Raw genomic sequence first — 14059 nt, 5'->3', positions numbered from 1 at the left:
ACACTTCTGGACTTCCATCCTTTTCCCATTTGATGCAGATGTGCCTGAGGAGTTTTCTATCCACTCATTAGTTTCCCACACAGTCATCACCTCCTTACAATATAGTATTTGGGAAGGCAGTGCATGTGAAAGAAACTTTCATTTTTATTGCATTCACAGCAAGATGAGAGCACGTTCATGCACTGAGTACATTGTTATTTGACATGATAAAGTACAGTTTCAGAGCCTTCACTGGGAATACTGGCTGGAGCTTAGTTATGCAGGTGCAAAGGTGTCCCGAGAAACAGCACATGCAATGGGAGTGGATAGCACAATGGCCTAGGTCAAAAACAGTGCAGTTGCATACACCACAGACCAAGTGAGATTCATCATATGGTCTAGGAGCTTGGGACTCTGTGATAATAAGAAATTGATTCACTTTAATGAGGTGGATGTAAATATCAACTCCTTTGCACCACTGTATATCTTATCACTAAAAGATTCCAACTGAGTTGAGTCGAATAATTCTTTTGACAAACTGCAGGTGTTGGGTCTGGCATGTATTCTCTGACTGCTTGGGGTTGCATTACCCTGGTTGTCTACAGTAGATCTTACAATATAAATGATTTAATTTTTCAGAGGCAGAAGAAAAAAACAACATGGGGCTGAAATGTCTTCTATCATCCAATGAAAGGAAAGGATAAAACATACAGTACACAGAGCAGCTTTATATGATTATAGCAACTTGAGTTCTGAAAGAAAGGAGGCTCAGAAGAGATTTCCTTTCCTTCCCAGATAGAGCTTTTGTGAAACATTGTCCTAAACAAATAAAAGATTTTTTGCTCAAATGATCTACCTTGCTGTTTTCCTTTCCTTTGAAGAATCCTGTGGTACAATGGGCAACCCATCAGGAATAATTAGATTATACGGCGGCATCCATGGAAACAATACAGCTTTTGAAAAGAACTCCTACAGAAGATCTTAGAAATCACATCTATTATGGATATATGGGTATGTTTCAAAGACAGCACAGCTCCAAATTATGGGAACTAACAGTGGGGCAAAATCTGACTGCTCCATGCTTTGTCCCTTTGTCAGTAATTATTACTACATGAAACAGTCAAGTAGTCATTGTACTGAAGAGAACACTTGGGTAACAGGAAGAAGTTAGCCCTGTTTTATTCTGTGTACGTGCTTTTATATAGCATGTTTAGTAAATTCACACCTTTCATATTCTTCAGCTTTCCTCTAAGAAGGCATTCATGGTTGTCTCCAAAAACAAAAAGGAAGAAGTGTCAGACAAAGGTACCTGCATTTTTGAGATTCTCTAGCAGTACCATAAACTAAATACCTATTGCCTTTACCAACCTATTGGCCATTTTTATGACCCAAGGTACCTATATCAATGATTTCAAAATTAGAATCATCTAAAAGGTGATTAAACTGGAAGAAAAAGTATCGTAGGTTCCACATGAGAAAGGAGAGAAAAACAGTTTCTGTTTTTCAGTAATATATTTTGAAACTTCAGAGGAAGCAAAGACATTTGACCTGGTGATCCAGCATATCGTGTTGCAGGTGATCTGCATTTCACACATCACTTTGTTATGAGTCTCATTGTCAGCCTGGATTCTCAGCATTCATTGTTCTCATTGTCTTTCTGGGTTCAAGGAAAGGACTTACATAATTTATCAGTTAGTCTAAAACAAACAGCAATAAAAGAGGCAAAAGCAGCGATTGCACCCTACTGACTAGCTACGCTTTGGAATTTCACAATCAGCATATTTAGGGAGCTTTCTGAACACCAGTGAGACATATACTACAATGTCACTGCCACACAGCCTCATCTCTCTTTCCAGCACAGGTTCAGCAGTAGTAAGTGGCAGTACAAGATGCCCACAAATGTGTCACCAATCAATTTTTATACCATAATGTGTGGAATAGAGTATCAAAGTTGAGACAATAAAAAATCACTCATTAAACCTGTTAAATCTTAGCATACACAGGACTATTCACATGGGAGGATTTTTGGGAAAGGTAGGCTAGCGACCAGAGAGAGCACTAAACCCCTTGTCATTCAGAACATAACAACACAAGAAGGAAATCTCATGGCATTCTGAAACAAGGCTGAAATTGAGCTGGAAGCCAGTCACACAACAGATGAAAGTGGTCAGACAAAAAGGGATAAATCTTTTTCAGCAATGTCCCTACTGAATATAACTACTGTGTGCATGAACCTGAAAGAAAAAAGAAAACAAGATAAATTCTTGTTTTACTTATTTTTGCCTCGCCCCTCTTTCCCCCTTCCTCTTCCCCCCCACCTCCCTACCTCCCCTGGAAAACTGGAAGGGAGAGGTACTTCTCCATTTATACTGAAGCTCGTATGTATATGTATGTATACAGAATCTATCCATGCCACAGTGCGATGTGCTTTTTACTCCTTCTGCTTTTATATTTTACCCAGTGTAAGGTAATAGCACATTGAGGCAATTCTCTGTTCAATGTACTTTTCTAGCAACAGTTTCTTTATTTTCATGGGAAATAGGATTTTCTCCTAGTGCAGGCGGTTATTAGGTGTGCACCTTTCCACTCCATTTCATTAAAAAATCATTACTGGAACAGCAATGGAGAATATGGAGGCTGTAGCCTTGGAAATCACAATGTCTGTAATAGCAGCATAAGCAGACAGCGAGGGGTCACTTCCATTTCCAATAAACTCGAGGCCCGAGCCACAGATGTGGTAACTACTCACATTCCCACTTACTTTGTGTGGAGTGTTAGGAACCAGGTAGCTCTAACAAATGAAATCTTTAACTGCTGTCCCTGGTCTGAGAAAAGCATTTCGGAGGGCTACTGTTTAAAGTGCAGATGATTGTGCAGAATGATCAGTGCTATTTCTTCAGGTATTATCCCTTCAGTGGGATTGTTCCTATTCAATTAAAAAGAAATCTGTTTTCAGATTTCTTCTTCTATATAAACTAGAGGATTATGCCAAAAAGGCAAACAAAATTAACATGCTGAAACCTTAGAATCTAGACTATGTTAGACACCTCTGGGAAGAAATTTCTTTAGTTGAATACTGATTGTTGTAGTACAAGCATTTTCCACAGAGGTGTGCTAGCTCTCCAAATATCATCACCCTTCTCTCAGGCAAGGAAATGTGCTGTTACATTGGCAACAACGTCCACTACCCTGACTGGGAGTGCTAACCCTTTCATGCAACCATTTTATACACAGCATGTTTTCAGGCAATAACAGCAGAACACCGTAGAGGGATCCTGCTAAAACAAAAGATGATTTCTCTATTTTTAAACTAGACAGCACAATTAGTTCCTGTCTGAAACTAGTCATCTTTGTGAAGGGGATGACATGAGTATTAGCTTTGAATTCATCAAAATGATTGTTTATGTTATTCTGGAAGAATTCTAGGCAATCTTAACAGTGTGCGCAAGGAGTTTTTCATGCTGTTTTGACATTCGTGTGCTTCCAGGAGCCATTGTGTGATGTTGTACCATCATTATTGCTACTGCCGTAAATGTAAGCTCCTTTTGCTTTTACATCAGACTGATTTCTTCATTATTCAGACCTATTTACGCCCTAAGGATACTCAAGAAAACCTACTGATATCTGACAAACAGATAACACGGTGGGATATTTTAAAATAAGACAAATAATCAGGAAAGTAAGGAAGAGACAAAGATTTAACAAAGGTGAATCTGGGGAAGCAGGGAGGGAATTTCACTTTGTCACCTTTTTGTTACTCACGGATCCTTAAAAACAGATTACATGTGATTTTAAAAAGAGTTCATCTGTTTGAAGGGAGTAATGACACAATTATTTTCAGCCTACAGGTAATCACTTTAAATTGCCATGAGGTGAATGCTGTGATAACTTACCTTCTCAACAGAAAGCTCATGTACTCTTAGCGTTTCCAGTATGGAATATACATTTATTGGTCTATCATCAACAAGATGTGTGTTTCTCCAAGAGACTGGAAGTTCTTCAAAAGTAACTACAGCTTGAAATATTATAAATAATATTTATGTGTAGAGGGTGTGGGGGATGGGGAAAGCAAGGATTTAAGGATGTATCTGGAAATAACTGAACCTCACAATGATGTGACTATCAATGCAAAAATTGTCTTGGAAGTAACACTGCACTGTGTCAAATCATTATGTAGACTTATAGGATGGATTCACATAATCTAATAGTATGCATTGATGATGTAGATATCTGAAGTTCTCTGTGCACTTTAAGGAGAGAAATAAGCACTTCAACTCACCTACTGTAGATATTTCTCTTAGAACAAGAGGAAAAGTCTTCCACTCTGTCAACCAGCAAAGGAATCTTAGGGGAATGGATAGCATGAGGCAAGCTTAGTTGGCCTTAAGAGTCACTCAAGAAACATGTAAGGGGTCTGTAAATTCATACTTTTGTCTTCCTGGACCGTAATGCAGTGTAAGAGATCTGCTTATGGAAAAATACTTGGACAAAATACCCTTTCAATTAATCAGTCACCAGTTTGGTGGGTTGCCTATGATGGTGGGATGTTGCAGTCTGGAGCTTTTGTAGAGAAACTTCTACAGTCACACCAAACTGGTAGCCCAAAGAGAAAATAAGACTCCAGTTAATTTTATCAGTTTAGAGAACTACATTCATGGTACTGCACAGAACAGTAGCATGCAGTATAGCGTGCAGTGAGGACATGAAAAGACGCCACCTGGAAGGCAGAAGATCCAAAAATATTACTTTCTTTTGACAATTTGATTTGCTGGTTGAGAGGCCAAAATAAGCTGATTCAGGCATTTTTGCATTTGCCTTGCATTTCCATGGCTCTGCAAAAGGGCTTATGATTTTACCTAAATCTACTGTACAAGAACCTCCAGCTTTCTAGCTTGAAAACTGAAGCAGCACACTAGCTGCTTTTCAAGAGACTTTGAAATCGGTATATCTCCTTCGTAACGTAAGAAGCATAAGAAGCATAAGATGACTGGAATCTGTCTTTCAAGTAGTCCCATCTTCAAATAAAACCTGGTAAGACTCTGAAACATGCATTTGGGAGATGGACAGGGGTGGAAATTTAGAGCATGAACAGAAGAGTGAGGTTTACAACAGGGTTACACAGCTATTAGATGAAATTAAAACATGACAGTAAACACTAGAAATGCCAAAGGAAAAGAAATTATGGGCACTTAACGGTAGTTTTAGAGAGAAAATGGTATCTGCTGAGTTTATAACGTAGATTATTATGCAACCAGTGTTTCAGCACAACAGGAGGCTCTCAATAAATCATGCACAACCTTTGCTGTCTATGGCTGAAAAGAGCCGGCCAGGTGGTTGGGCCAATATCTTTCAGTGAAGGAGCAGAACCACTTTTGTTACCCATAAAGCAAAGCTACTTGTGATGGAAATCATCATGTTGCCAGACTAACCCAGCTCCACCCAGAGAAGGAAAGAAATGTCTGTATTGGAACTTTACTGGTTGTATGAGCACACATTTCCCTGTGCATTTAGAGCACTCAGCAAATCCATTGTTGGCAGCTTGTTGGCAGGATGTTGGCATACCAGTAAGGTCAGGCATGGTAAAGTAAGCAATTTCTAAGGCAGCGTGCTTCAGGGAGTGGTGTAACGGTCAGACATAAGAGCCAGAGACATGCTGGTGAGAATACATAGCAGCAGTTGTGGAGGAATGGCAGTAGTTCCTCATATGACCAGTAGTGATTGCACTGACCTTCTTGTCTCAGTTCTACATGGAAATTTTAGCACTACTTAAAGGATTCCCATCTGCCAAACAAATCTGAACACCAAAGAACCACTTCTACACATGCAGAAGATGTTCTACTAAGTCTATCTACATCTGCTTGGTGTAGTTGAGAACAAGAAATGAAGTTAAAAATAAAATGAAATAAAAATATAGCCTTCTTCTTAATTATTTCTTTATGCCATATGATGAATATTTAAACCACTTATTTAAATCAGTGTTCAAAAGTACATGGAACTTAAATTCATCTGAGTCTCTTTGTAGTGACAGGAGGAAAATACAGACTTAAAATCATTGAAGTTTCCCAACGATCTGGAAGATTCAGACTGAAGATTTTGATTCAGATCTATGTGTGCTCTCAAGGTTAATGTTTGATTTTAGTGTATGCGGCTTTTTATTGTATTTTTCCAAGTGACTGATAGCACTATATATGCCATATACTGAATGCATTTTAGTGCATCTCAGCATCTGTTGACTATTATAAGACCTTCCTTTATTTATGTACATACATTTTTTTTAAAAGACAGGGCAAAATTTCAGGGTGTGAGTACAGTATGTGCATCAGAAACAAAACATTTGCTTAATTTCAGAGGTATTATAGACAAAGAGTTGATCTTACCTGTGAACCATTCATTCACTTTCACTTTCCTCATATGCATTTATATTTCCCCCAACCTCCATTAAAAAGGATACGGTATCTATCCCTGGTCACTGACAAATAATATCTGTAGAGGTGATTTCTAGAGATACAGTTAAATATTCTTTATGTTAATGTTTAAATATCTTTTTTTTTTTTTTTTTTTTTTTTGTTGCTAGACCAGATTCAAATCAAAGAACCACCCAAACTCTTATGCTTTTGCATTATCCAAATTCTTATTTTATAGACCACTGTAAGTTCCTACAGTCATGCTCAGGAGCACACAAAAAGCCCAAGGGATTTTAAATGGCATCTTCACATCACTAATAATCTCCACAGCTAAGTAGACACAGACCAGATTTTCCAGGGTCTAGTGCCTACATATGCAATTAGTAGTGAATATCTTACAGCATTAAAACTTAGTGATAGGAACAATTTGAAATACTACTGTTTGGAGGTAAGCCAAATAAAAACAAGAGGACTGCTCCAAAAGTAATGCCCCTTATTTTATAATGTTGGCTTAAAATGCCAGAGGCAGATGTTGGTCATATAGTAGTAGAGGCTCAACCTTCTTGCCAATATTCTATCACGTTTTGCTGTGTGACAGAAGGTGGCAGAGGGGCAGTCTGACAAAATGGCATCTGAGATAGAAGTGCATATGGAGCAAAGCTGTATCACTGAATCCCCGCACGCAGATGAAATTACACCCATTGACATTCACAGACACTTGTTGAACATTTATGGAGATCAAGTGACGGATGTAAGAACACTGAAAGTTGGACTGTGTTGGCAACATTTTCCTAGTTACAATGCTGTCATCACACCTGTAAAACACTGGGTCAAATGACCTCTGCTGGTGCAGATTTTCTTGAGTGTGGCATGCAGGTTCTTGTTTCATGCTGGTAAAAATGCATAGCTAATGGTAGTAACTGTTGAAAAATCATGTTTATAGCTAAGAATTTGCCTGTCAAATTGTGTTATTGTGCTATTTGTAGACTCAGTTTTCATGGAAATAAATGGGAGGCATTACTTTCAGAGCAACCTACATAGATGCAGAAATAGCAGAATGAAATTCTTCATTTCAAACAGTGATGAACTCATTCACAAAGCAATTAGGAAATCATGGTTAAACCTAATGTTTATTGTTACTGCTGATTTTCCATCTTTTACATGAGAAATGGTCTGAGTGATGAGAAGTAATAAAGCAGAAGAACAGCTAGGATGCTGGATGATATAGGTGAATGTAACCACTTGTCTGAGGCTACAGAGAAAATCAAGACATTAAAATATAAGCCTGATGGATTATTCTGTGTTACACTTTGTCCTGAATGAAGCAGAGAGTCTAGGTCCAAAAGCTAAAATGTATTTATTGAATATATGCACCTTCTCCTCTAATTATAGAACTTTCAACTCATCTGAAATCTGAGTGCTAATGGTATTTTTAAAGGACTTGGCTAGAAAAGAGATGCCTGATCCATCATGATGCTGAATTCCATTACAAATCTTCAGTTTTGATAGGAGCAGGGGAAAGACATCGCTTTTGGGACTGAAATTGAAGGCACAGGGAGCCTATTTTTAAATTTTCTAGTCCACAGAAATGTGACAGCAACAGTCTGAAAACATGAAAGAAGATGAAGCCTGGCTGACCCACTTTGGATTTAAGCTGCTCCAAAAAGCTGTTCACTGGATAGAGGAAGAAGCAAAAGCTGAACTGTTTCCAGTGAAAAAAGGAATGATGAACACACAAAAGACGTATCAGAACATATTCATTTTAAAAGGAAGCAAAACCCAAACAAAAACATTTCATATCAGAAGAGCAATGAAGAAGAGTCAAAAGAGCCTCCATAAAATGATACAGTGGGCTGAGGATGAGCATTCACTGAGAACACAAAAGTTCTTGGTTTCCTGAAGAGTTCGCGTTTTCATAAGTTTGGTCTAAGTAGTAGTAGTGCTGTCCCCTGAGGAGACTGGAGAATAATTATTAAATATTAAGAGTATCTCAGACAATAAAAGATCAATGTTTAAAAGGAAGTTTCTTTTCAAGGAAAGCCTCTTGTGACATAATAAATGAAAACAACAGCACTGTACAGAATGCTGAATTTCTTCTTAGGAATATTTCAAGAAAATAACAGTAAAACACAACCTGTAAAATGTGAGTTGCACATATGGATGTGTTTGAGGAAGACTTAATTTTGTATCATTTACATAAGCAAAATAAAGACAAATACATGAGCTTTATTTTCTTCTAGAACTATAATACTGCATTACCTGCATATGTTAAAAAAAGAGACAACTATGGGATTCCACTAAAACATCTACTTCTTGTTCCCCTGGTAAGTCCAAGTTGTGTGCCCTGGTTGAAGTCTTTCATAAATGAGGGTCCTTATGTATGTAAAACATCTGACTCTTACCTTATTATATATCAATGCCAAATTTAATAGCTTTGGAAGACATTTTAGAGTTTGGTTTGCATTATCACCCTTTTCCTCTCCTTCCTGACTCTCTTTCAGAATAAAATATAAAGCATTACTTGAGATTTTTTATTTCTTTTACAGGATGTGTAAAAACTGTGTGCTGCTGAAGATAATGTCTACTCAGGCTCACCATGTAGGTCTCCTTGTTTGTATTTGTGCCCAGTTGATATATCTGAGGAATTCTTACAGATACCAGATAAGCCAATGAGCAGATAAATATTTTGATACATTCTGTGATCAGTTTTCCATAGAGTTCAAAAGTACTGTAAAAATACGAAACCTTAGCATTTTAAGAGCAGTGTGAGGAAGACTCATTAGGGTTTAAAGTAAGCTAAAGAAGAGAAAAACAACCAGAAATCCCACAACAAAACTAAAGAGATACTAGAATGATAGAATCATGGTGTTGGATGGAAGGAACTTCTGGAGGTCATTTATTCCCAACCCCTGCTCCAAGCAGGACTACTGCCAGCACTGGATCCGTGACATCATCTAGGTGAAGCTTGTGAATCTCTTAGATCTCTCAGCACCCTGGGCTAAGCTGTTCCATGGCAGTACCACCATCCCAATAAAGAGTATTTCCCCAAAGCCTGGTTTGAACCTCTTCAGTCATAATTTATGGGTTTTGTTCCTTTTCTAACTGCCTTTAAGGAGGCTATAGGCTGCTATTAATCATCTTCAAGCTTCCATTTTGTCTCACTAAACAAGTATGACCCTATCAACCTCCACTTCTATGTCAGGTGGTCTGTCCCCTGACCATTTCAGAGTTCTTTACTAAATGACGCCCAGTTTCTCAGTGCCTCTTTTGAAGTTGAATATCTAACAGCAGATACGGGGTTCATGTGCAGCCCTGCAAATAATGCATCCCTCCTCTGATCTGCTGTCCAATGTTGCCCAGGTCACTGTTTGCCTTGTCCACAGCTGGAACTCACTGTTGGTTTGCATTCAACTGGACATCAGCCATGAACCCAACTCCTATCTATCAACTGTCACTCATCTAAGTATTTCCTATACAGTTTACTTCTTTCCTGGTGCATAACTTTCTTCTTCTCCATGCTGAACTTCAGGAGGTTCTCCTCAACCAACCCCTTGCTCCCCGCCTTGCTATTATAAGGTCTCTTGGGATTCTGGTTGCCAAGAATAGGAGCAGAACAACCAAGATCTGATTTTGGACAACCCTAAAGATTAACCACAGTAAGCCTAGTTAGTGAATAGTCTACTGAAACTTCAGTAGATAGGGAAGTATTTTAAAAATGGAGGAACCACTTAAGATATAGAAAAGTGCACATATATATTTAAAAAATTTGAAGTCAGTATTCAAGAGTGGAATCTCCATTTTTTTTTCTTTTAGTAGTAACTAATGCTAAAGGACACACATAAAGAAATACATATCTTCCTTCTACAATGCAAAATATTTTTCTTTCCATTTTCTTTTCCTACTATGAAATGATTCTTATAAAAGTTAGGATTATTCTGTATTGTACACTTGTTTCAGCTACTGATAACTGAAAGAACATCCATACTATTTTTCTGACATCTATGGATTATTATATTGCTTGCTCAGAGCTACATTTAGTATGGTTACTATTCCACTGACTTTGGTGGAGTTACACCAGGCATGAAAGGGGCCCACCCACCGTCTTTACCTTTTGAAAGCAAAGCTGTGCAATTGTAACAGGCACTGCATTATGTCTTTGCTAAATTCAAAGACATTCTTCTACCCAAGAGCTCCCCCTTCTTTCTATGCACCTTCCTCCTTTCTTCACTTTTTATTACCACGCTGTTCCCTGAAAAAGATCGCATTTGCATTTCATTAAGATTACTGCTACTGTTTAAGAAACACCATATCTTACTGCATCATGCTGTGTTTTAATATTTCCTGGTTTATTCTTCTTGCATTTCCTTTAATAGATAAGTATATATTTTCATAGGCATCAAAATGAGGCAGTTTAAAGAATAAATTGATAAATTGGCATCTAGAACACTATCAAGCATCCTAACTCTGTGCCAGGCTCAGAGGAAATATCAGAGCTGCCAGTTACATTGGCTGAGGAGTCAGACTACAACCAGCCAGGAAGAGATTGTCTGTCTGCTGGAAATGATTATTGTCATTATTTAGACTTGAAATGGTGCCCACTGCTTTCTCTTCAAACATAGGCAAGGTAAAGAAACTGTGCCCCGCAAATCACCCCATGTAAATACAGCTTTAATCCTACAAGCCATCTGTGAGACGTAGTGGTTTCTAAGGGGAGTGGAGGAGGCTGGAGGAGAGGAACAAATTGCTTAAGGAAAGAAAAAAATCTGCCAAAGTTCTGCTTGCAAAATACAAATATACATTTATGTGTGCTTCTATGTATAGCTACATGCACAGTTTTTGAATGGCAAGATGGTCTCTCTGTCTCATACTGAAGAGCATCATGATTCCACAGTGGATTTCAAGGTTGCAGGCACACAGAAGCACCTGGGTAGTTGAGGGTATCTGTAGGGGATGTGATTCAGAGATAACTGCACTTTCAAGGCTGTATGCTTAGAGGAGTCATATTGAGAAGGCAGAATTACTGAGCATGGATGCAGATGTTATCCATGGCTAGAAACTATTCTGTAACATGGAGGGACCACAACAGCTGTCAGTCAAGTGGTATTACTGTTCTAAGATGACAACACCATGAATACATATGAGCATAACACATATCTGACTGCCCCTTCTTGACCATGTACTCCTGTCCCAAAATCTGTAGTCTTGGAGGAAGAAAAAGAATTCCTGGGGTCAGTCTTAGGACAGGTGCTAAAGTGTTGGACACAAGAGTCCTGTGGGATCCAATGGGTTTGCTCAGGCTGTGCCTAAAGGACTACTTGCAGGTTTGCAGTGTCTAAGAGCAGCAAATTGGCCTTGAGGTCCTTTTCTGAGCTGTCTCTACTAGACAGTAAAAATATAAACTGCCTTTTCCCCTTCTGCCTACCTGTATTCTTTTTTTATCTTGAAATCCTGCACTAAATCAACCCATTTTTGTAAATTTATCTCTAGGACTTCTTCCTTTACTTAGCCACTGCTGTGTGACATGGTGTAATCAGTACTTTTCACTGTCCCTCTTGCCGCCCACCTCCCCATAAATACCATGCCAATAATACAAGATAAAGCAAAGCAAACCCCAACAACAACCACAAAATAAACTGGTCACCTTTCTCCCCCTGTCTACCAAAGCAACAATATGCTTTAACTAAAAAGTAGAAAACCTGGTCTATGAAAATGCACTTTTAGCAAGAAAATGTGATATAAAATTAACAAATTATTTGTAAAACTGTTTCCTTGATTATTTGCTTCCATATGGAGTTCTAACTTTAGAAGATAACATATTCAGCGTATGAGACTCCTGGTCTAAGAGGACCCAAAGTATAAAGGAAAAGCAAAGAAATAAGGATGTGCAAACAGAATAAGAAAGGACTTGGATGACTGCCCTGTAATGAAAACTGATATCAGCATAAGCCAATGTAATAATTCATCTCAGCCAATAGATTGGCTAACTGCTAATATATTGTGAATACAATAGACAGTGCAGGCTGTGTAAGATGAATGTTTTTCTGTATGCAAGCTGCAGCTAAAAGGGCTATTTTCCCCTTTCATTAAACTGGAATAAATAATGGTTATAATATTACATATCTCTTGCCTTATCTCTGACAGTTCCTTCATGCTGAAATAGGAGATTGCTGCAGTATGCAGCACAGCTTCTCAGTGCACTCTGTGTCCGAGACAGAAAGAGTCATTCATGCTGGAAAATATCTGGCAAAATTTCAAAGTTGTTTCCCTTTTTAATCAGTTTTGAACATGTCTACAATGCATTCTGGGAATTTTAAGTACATTTAGATATCCATTTCTGTTCATCATTAGCAAATTATTCCAATTGTTCACATCTTGTCTGATATTCAAAAGAGAAGTGCTGCATTCTTTATTTATTTATTTATTTATTTATTTATTTTAAAGCATCTACATAGTCAAAGAAGTCTTTTGTGACATACAACCCACAACCAACCACACAATATGAAGAACAGGAGCAACTTACCTCCTGATAGACCTGACATGACAGACAAGGTAAGATCAGGCACAGTAGTCTCTAACACTCTCCAAAATCTGTTTGTGTTTGACACTTACATGAGAATATGAAACTGAAAGAGAACTTCCTGGTCATCAAATTCTGTCCCCTGCCATCAATAATAGCCACATCATACAGTCCCCTTGACATCCATTGTCCCCCAGGGCAAACTTCTTTACCTCACCTTGCTTCTACTTCTGTGAATAAAACAATGTTACTGCTAAGCATGAGCTTACTCTGTGCACATGCAGAGTTATTCTGTGCTACCAGAGACTGGCACCTTTCATCTAATATGTCTTGAGGATTAACACCTTTATTCAGGCTTAATGATCAGTGTGTGAATTCAGTTCCTAAGGAGGCTCTATGATATTCCCCTTTATGGCCCTAAAAAGACCTGCATGATTGTTTGAAATCTGGCACTGTCAAGAGGCAAGTGCTGGTAATGGAGGAATGTGGCCCTGTTTTGAAGCTTTGTTTTGGAAGACTAACAAAATGATGGCACTGAAGAAACTGCTAGGAGCTAATGGACTTCAGCTCCTCCTTCTTTTCTCTTCTCCAAGTAAAGGAGACTTGAAACTCTACATAAAACCTAGGCTGATGAAGACTGTCGGACACAATTATTGTATTTTTTAAGACATCCGTCTTTTAAAACATGTAGGTCCTTTCTTTGAAGGGCAAATTCCATGTAAAATTATCCAGAATAAATACAAAATAAACTGTCTAAAATAGCATCTTATGAGCATGAAAACAATAGAAAAGTTCTTTGTAAGTTGTCAGCACACAGACAACAATGTATTCCCCTTTTACTATTTTCTTTTAATTGAGATACAAGAATTCTTTTTCTTGTTACTCTGTGCTTTTTTTCCTGAGAGGAAAATGGGTACTTCAGCAGTGTTTGAATAAAAATCTTGCAAAATAAAATAATCTCACATTTTCTGGTTATTGTTGCATACTTTATCCAAAAGCTTTTTTTTTTTTTTTTTTCCTTTTTCTAAATTTTGTACATAAAATGAACACTGGTAGTGCTTCTCCTGCTTTGTCTCTGCCTCTTCAAATCATAGTTGTTTTTAAAGTTTTCACACAGTTCGAAGCTTAATGCCTTCCTGTCATCTTGGTGTCTTGTTTT

The 14059-nt window shown here is 38.0% G+C and overlaps 1 long non-coding RNA gene across 4 annotated transcripts in view; it reads left to right on the top strand.

Moving 5' to 3' along the window:
* LOC107322484 (uncharacterized) overlaps positions 1-13654 on the top strand; it is a 43642-nt gene extending 29988 nt beyond the window's left edge. For 3 of the 4 annotated variants that reach the window (XR_014946090.1, XR_001558965.3, XR_014946092.1), the window contains exon 3: positions 619-830. This is a non-coding gene — a long non-coding RNA (uncharacterized LOC107322484). Of the gene's footprint in view, positions 1-618; positions 831-8929; positions 8982-12824 lie in introns of those variants that run through there. The other variant, XR_014946091.1, reaches the window with a different exon arrangement.
* Positions 13655-14059: the final 405 nt, after the last annotated feature.

Source organism: Coturnix japonica, chromosome 1, assembly GCF_054131305.1.
Source record: "Coturnix japonica strain WE chromosome 1, WE-NBRP24, whole genome shotgun sequence".
Taxonomy (NCBI): Eukaryota; Metazoa; Chordata; class Aves; order Galliformes; family Phasianidae; genus Coturnix; species Coturnix japonica.
This window is presented reverse-complemented; position numbering and strand designations above follow the sequence as displayed.